The sequence below is a fragment of the Equus quagga genome, chromosome 6 (assembly GCF_021613505.1).
Source record: "Equus quagga isolate Etosha38 chromosome 6, UCLA_HA_Equagga_1.0, whole genome shotgun sequence".
Classification (NCBI taxonomy): domain Eukaryota; kingdom Metazoa; phylum Chordata; class Mammalia; order Perissodactyla; family Equidae; genus Equus; species Equus quagga.
Window position 1 is genome coordinate 63,918,002 of NC_060272.1, and position 7,619 is coordinate 63,925,620.

Sequence of the window (7,619 nt, forward strand, 5' to 3'; positions counted from 1 at the left end):
AGGTTGCGCAAACACATTTGGCACACACTTAAGGGACCAAGCAGTTCTCTGGGTTGAATCTCAGAAACAAAATGTACTTGTCCTACTTCCGAGATCGTGTCGGAGCTCTTGGCTCCCTCGGCTGAGGAACTGCCTCCTCACTGATGTCATCCTGCCACGGAAGGCAAACATCTTTGGGTTCAGCGGTTCAGGACCAGAAGTGAGAGAAGGTGGGGATCAAAGGGAATTGACCCAAGCTTGGCCCTGTTGGGACAACTTTGGGAGAAAAACACCAATTCTTACAACTGAAGAATCTTAAAATAGAAATGTACTGGCACCATTCATAAGGAGGGGCCGTGAGGCTGAAACACTCTTGGGCGAGGGTTACTGGTCACGATGCCACCTCAATAAGTGGGGCTTTACGGAGCTCCAGGCGCTGCCACACACACCGCCTGGAAGTTCCAGTTCCCAGAGACCCAGGAGGGTATTTGACACCCAAACCATAGGGATGAAATAATTTCCATGTAGAGCTCATGCCTTGCTTTCACGACACACTGCGTAGTATCTCAGACATCCGGTGACTGCATTTTCCTGGCCAAATTGAGGCGGATCCTCCTGGACACAAGCACATTTCTCAACTCTGGGTTGTCTCTCAGCACACAAAGTACCCAGGCTGCTCCAGGCTTCTCAGAAGGCCATTCTAGAGAAGCGGTGTCTTTTATTTAAAAAAAAAAGGAATCATCTTTCCCACATTCATATTTTTCACCTGTAAAATCCAGAATTTTTATTACCAGATCAGACCTCCCTAACACCTAATGTTTCAGGCCACGTAGACCCACCTGGGTTTCGTGGCTTGAATAAAAGTTGCCATGAAATGAGTTCTGGTGGTCACAAGAGTCTGATGCCCACGTCTTGTGGAGATTTGCAAAGATTTGCAAAGCGTTAGGAAGAGAGATGTGGGCCCTCCTTCACCTCTTTCAAGGAGTGATCAAGCAGTCCGGGGCCTCACCCCTGGCTGTCCACTGGAAGCCCTTGAAGCCTTCTAAAAGTCTCAACACCTGAGTCCTTCACCAAACTGAGTGAACTGGAATCTCTGAGGGGACACAGCATCAGTATTTGTTCTTCTGGGTAGCTGGGCCTGAGAAACCGTAGCTTTCATCAAATCCCCTTTCTTTCTAGGTGAGAATATTTTGGCCCAGAGAATTCAAGTGCTTTGCCTAAGGCCACACAGATAATTAGGGGCAGAGCTAGTACCAGAGCTCAATCAGACCAATTGCTGGACCAGGCGCCCAGGTAAGCATAAAGAGAACAATTTTGTAGAGATGCAGCCAGAGGAGCTATTTTACCTGATGGTTCAGAATGAGGCTTCTAGAAACAGACTCCCTGAGCCTGCTCGTTGGAAGAATTACCTAATTGATTAATCTGAATCCCAGTTCTGCCACCCTCCTGTGAGACCTTGGCAAAACACTGAGCCTTGCAAAACCTCACATCCATTGGCTACAAAATGGGGGTGAGTGGTGTCCAGGGTGGGGAGAGGTGATAGCAATAATACCTTACTGGGAGGTCAATGAAATAACTGTAAAGTGCTTAGCATAGTGCTTGGAACAGTGCTCAATGCTGTGGACTGTTGTTAACATTACTAATATCACACAAATGTGCTAGTACTAGTCCTTGGGCTGTATGGGATTAACATCTGAAGCCAGCGGCATGTCATGTGCAGGAGATAGGGTGGGAACTGGTCTCGAGGACACTGAGCTGTAAACATGCAGGGACTAAGACACCACGATCCAAGGAAACATAGCCTTTCTGGACTTCCAAGATGATTTACTGGTTCAAATTCCAACCGCATTACTTGGAATGAGGTTCTCCGTCCTCCTTCCCTTTGGGGCTCTTTAAATCCATGCGGTCTCTGTGTGCTCATATTCAGCAAACACAGAAGTAGAGAATGAAACCTAGACTGGTCATCCTTCCAGACAAGTCTGAATAGGCCGAGGGGGTTCCCACCCTAAGTACCCAAGTCAGGTCAGACCCCACACTGCAGCACAAGAAAAAATGATGATTAGAAGATCCATCCTCTTCCTCCCCAAACCTCCTCCCAATTGCAGTATTTATGTTACTAATACCATCGTTTCTTGGTCATCTTGATTCGAAACTTCATTTTTTCATGATCCCCTTTTGTCCTTCAAACTTTACTATAAAAGAAAATACCTCTCTTCTCTATACACATTCCCTTTCCAATTCCACCCCTCGTTAACTTTCACGTGGATTATTCTCCTGAACTCTTGGCCGCTGGAAGTGTGACTTGCAGACCAGCAGCTTTGGCATCACCTGGGAACTCGTTACAAATGCAGAATCTCAGGTCTTACCCGACACCTACCCCATCAAATCCGCATTTTAACAAGATTCTCCAGGGGATTCAAGTGCATATTGAAGGCGAGAAGCATGGGCTGACCCGTTCTCCACCCTGGGCTTGCCCATTCTCCTCGTGCTTTATGGAATTGCCTGATTACCTCTCTGAAGTGCTGCTTCATGTCACTCTCTAGCTGAAAACCCTCAGCTTGCCCTATTGGGCACCAAGACAGGCTTTATTAGTACTTCATGTATACACAGGGCTCTCAAATTGCAAAGCATTTCCACTTAGCATTTTATCTATAGTCACATCGAATTTATCAGGGATTTTATGGTAATATTCCTAATAACCCAAATCCTACCGTGTATTTCTGTCTCCTAACAACCTCTCTATCTAAGCCACCACCACTGCTTGCCTTAATTACCACAACGGTCTCCTGTCTAGTCTGCCCCTTCCTTTCTTGTTCTACCGCAATTCTATTCTTACAGAATAAATCGTGTCTACCCCTGATTTCCCATTGTTCTTGGAATGGAAAACAAACTCCTTTCCCTAGACCACATGGCTCAGCTCTATATGATCCATCCCAACCATCTAGAGGAACTTGTCTCCTCCATCCACACTGGTCTTCCTCTCATCTTCATTTATGATCTTGCTGTTACCTCTGCCTGGAACTCTAGTCTCCTGGATCTTCACATTTTTGGCTCATTTTCATCTGCCATCCACTCTTCTGTGAAGCCCTCCCTAACAGCCATATTTAAAGTACAAAAACTCCAGCTCTTCTACCCTATCTCATTGTTCTCTACCCAATTGTCTGTTCTCGTCCCTTCACGGCAGTCATCATTATCTGAAATTATTTCCTTTTGGCTATTCTATGCGTGTATTATCTGGGTCTCTGCACCAACAAGTCAACTCTTTGAGAACACAACCCTGCATGCCTTGCTCCCTCAGTAATCCTAAGATCTAGACACTGGATAAGTTTTTCTAGCAAGAATCAATGACTGAACACTATTTCCTTTATTTTGAACCCACTATAGTCTTATGCCCAGACACTATAGTCTTAGTTCAGACATTCATCCACCTTCCTGTAGGGGAGACTCCAGTTGTTGAATGATTTGCCGAGAGTCGGTCAGCTAGTAAATTACTGTTGGTGTCATAATCCAACTCAGATCTTCTTGGTCCAACTCCTTTGATGTCATTAATACATCACACTCTTTCATATCAACTATTAAGCCCAATATTCAAGGACATCTATAATTTGTACCTAATTTATCCTTTCTCATATTTTTAAACAATATTTCCCAACATATTCGTCCACATTACAGCAAAGCTGTATGCTCACATTTCCCTGAACATGCCCCCACTCTCCTGATTCCTTGCTTTTGCTCATGCTGAACCTGTTACCTGGAATACTTCCCTTTCTCTACTCTCCCAGCCTATCAAGGCCTGTTGAAATCTTACCTCTCCTTAAAGTTCTGTAGAATATACTACTCCCTCCACAAAGAATATATAATCCAATGTGCTCTTCCCTCCTCTTGGATTCTTATAGCCCTCCTCCCCCTTTTTTTTACCTTCCTTATGTTACAGCTATGTGGGACGTTTATCATTCTCCATCTACCCCCTAAATATACTTTCTGGAAGGCACCACATGTATCCCAACTCCTTGTCATACCCTTTATACAATCTCATACACATTTACTGAATCCACTTGATCCACATGACTGCATTTAAAGATCTTTTATCCCAAAAATGTTATGGAAAAGACTTACAATATTTGATGTGTGATGTAAATATGGTCTTAAGGATCTATGAAGGAATTGCTGAGACTCAAGGAAAGAAAGGGAAAAATGACTATCGTGTGCTCCTATAAATGAGAACTTGTTTTTAGATTTGAGAAGAGGAACAAAGAACATAGCTACTCATACATTGCTCCCTCTCTAGGAAGATAGAAAATAAGATGAAGGAGAAAGAGAGAAAGAACAATTGACCTTACTTTATCTCCACTTATTGCCAACAAGTAGAGCATAGAGGGTGGGAATTTATTCAATTCTACGTGTGTCTGAGGCTCGATCCAGTAGCGACCCAAAGGCAGGATGTTGGTGGCTGCCAAGCTCTGGTCACAAGAGGCAGGGCAAGTCAGGAACCATGGCAGGGGTCCAAAGGAAGACTGTGCAGAGTGTCATGCTGTCAGCAGCATTTCTGGACTACTGTCTAGTTTGAGTCCCAAATTGTTTCTAGAGTTTTCTCAGAGAGTCAATAGCCTACCTTGGTCAAGAACTTTGTCTTTTCTTTCCCCTCATTCCCACCCCTCTTCTTTCTAAGGCCTTCTCAGTTTCTCAAGACAATAGTGAAATAATCAGAAAGGTAGATTTACTGTGAAGCTAATGAAAGTTAAAGTTTAGAGCCCTTCATGTGCATAAGGAATTCCCTATAGTGCTGGGAATTGCTGAGACTTTTCTATAGAGTTCTAAATGGAGAAGGAAAGCCAGTTTAGAAGAAAGCATTCCTAAGAAAGCACTTCTGGCAAACTGGCTAAAAAGAGCTTGGAAAGAAGGGACATGAACTTCCAAGCTTCCAGTAATTTGTTACAATTTCTTTACTCATCCCAAATAAATATTTCTATTCATACCTAACTTATCATTTTGTATTCTTTTTCACTAAGGAGGACCCCACCCACACACAAAATATGGAAGCTTTAGCCTCCACAGACCTGAACCGGCCCCTAAAATAGTACCAACCAGACACAAGAATGAATGACTTCACTCTTTCAACAGTGTCTGCTAAACCCCAGCTCGTGCTCACAGAGCACAGTGCATGTTGATGAAAGGAAGAATGCCAGGCACTGGGGTGACAAGAGCAAACAAGATGTGGTCCTTGCATTTTGAGACCCCATAGGACTGGCAGGACACTGGAGTGCTCAGGGTAGGATCACATCCCCTAGAAGCACTACACTGAGGGCAAATTCCCAGTTCAGCTCCGGAAAGAGTCAGCTCAACATGCAGCCAGCATGCATTAATCCTGTTCAATTTGTCACAGAAGATGTGGGCACTGATCATCCCACACTGATCCTCAACCAAGTCAAAAATCAAACCAATGCTTGTGCTCACTCACCTCACCAGTCTTACCAAAAATCAGGCAGACTGGACCAGGCAGCCACCCAAACCACTGACCACCTTGAGAGACCCACCCATTAGTCAGCCAGAAGGGACACTAATGCTTAGCTGCAGTGGCTCATCCATCGCCTTAAAAAAAACAAAAAGATAAAGCATCTATTCTTAGGCTTCATCGTGAAACTCAATGGTTCGTAGAAGAAGGATTTAATGAGTTGGGGGGGTGATAAAATATTTTGTCAAAATCACAAAAATAATGAGGCCAAGGAGTCAGGGTATCGATTCATTCATTCATTCAGCAAAGATTTATCAAACACCTACCATCTGCAAGAGGATCCATCCACGAACAAAGCAGAATCACTGTCCTCTTGGAGACGTGCTAGCAGAAGGAGAGAGACGGTAAGTGAGGGCTATGAGATGAGAGAGAGAGGGCACATGCAGGATGAGGAAGTGGACCACTGGTGTGAGGAGGGGTATGCTTTCCCTAAGATTAGGCATTTCACTGGCTGCCCCCTGAAATACATCAGAAGGGCCTCAGCAAGGGCTGGGACCTGTGCTTCTGAACTACAGCAGGCATACCCCCAACAGAAAAGGTCTGCTTAACGCACACTGCACATTGACACTGTGGCTTGCTCAACTACCCGATAAATAAATATTTTTCAAAATGTAATTTTTCCAGCCAGAGAAAAGATTTCATTGAACGTCATTGCAAAAAGCATTGGCCATAAATTCCATATAACAGGCAGTTCCATCGGGGAGGACTGGTGGGGCAACTGTCAATTAGGTGTTGCATAAAAGGATGCAAACGTCTCATAAAAGTGATGGAAGACAGTATTATTACATTAACCACGTCGTTCTTGCCATGCTGTTACACACTATAGAATGATAACTGACACATTTAAGAGGTGGAAATCATTCCGAATGTGCATTTAAACTGTGTGTAAATGCAAACTGTCTTGAATCAGTTCTGAACACCTTTGTCAGCCACTTTCAAATCCTCAAGTGCTGGGGAAAATAATTAATAGGTGAGATATCTGACAGAATAGGTTATGGGCTCTGCCAAGACATTTTCCGATATGTGATGTTTTACAGTTGTGCCTTTGAAAGCTGGGTTGTCAAATCTATAAAAATACAAAACTGATTTATCCCACCCATAAAAACTTCTAATGGTGCCATGCTTCAACCTCCAATTTTTTTCCAGGCTTCTAAGGTAATGGATTTCAAAATGTCAGCAGAATACTCTGGCAGGAGAGTGAGCCAGCGGAATACAAAGGAGATGCGGCAGAACAGGAGGCAGAAGAGCGCAGACCTGTCTCTGTGGAGGGCATCTGTCTCGAACGAAAAGGAGATCATGGGACGGGATGTACCCAGTAGTTCACTCAAAATAAGAAATAGCCAAAGAGACAGGAGCAAGACTGCCAGCCCTCAATTTTAATGTGCATTCATGAGTCATGAGTGAGGGAATTGATTGATAAATACAACTTCACTTTGCCCCCAAAACTTGGTTGGCTGGAGCTCCTGGTGCAGATACGGCTGCAGAAGTTATGCTCAATTCAAAAGGAATAGCTTTGTTGGGAGGGGAGGTGGAGTCTCATTACACATCAAGAAGAAATCTACCACTGAGGATATTCTCAAACCTGAGGTAGAGGCATGTAGGAAGGCATGTGGAAGACAAAAAGAAGAGAGAAATAGTGACAGAAATAGGCAAGAATCCTTGCTTTATGGGTGGAGACAGATAATAAAGAAATAAGCAAAACATAGTACAACAGATAATGAGTACTATGAAGAAAAACAAAGCAGAGAATGGGACTAGAGAGTGCTGGAATGGGAGATGCTGATGTCAGTTGAGTTGTCAGAAGCCTCAATGAGAAGGTGGCAGGTGAGCAGAGACATGAAGGAGGTGGGGAGCAAGCCTGGGCAGTCCCTGAAGAGAGAGCTGAAGCCACAGCAGGTGCAAATGCTTGAAGTGAGAGCATGTCTGGCACATCTGAGGTGCTGCAAAAGAGCTGATGTGGCTGAATCAGGATGGGAGCAGGTGAGATGGCAAGAAGAGGGGTCAGAAAGGTAATAGGGGACAGCTCAGGAAGGGCCTCATAGGTGGCTGGAAGCACTCTGGCCATCGGAGTGGAGGAATGGCTGCTGTGTTGAGAGAGAACAGACTAAAGAGGACGAGGGTGGAAGCG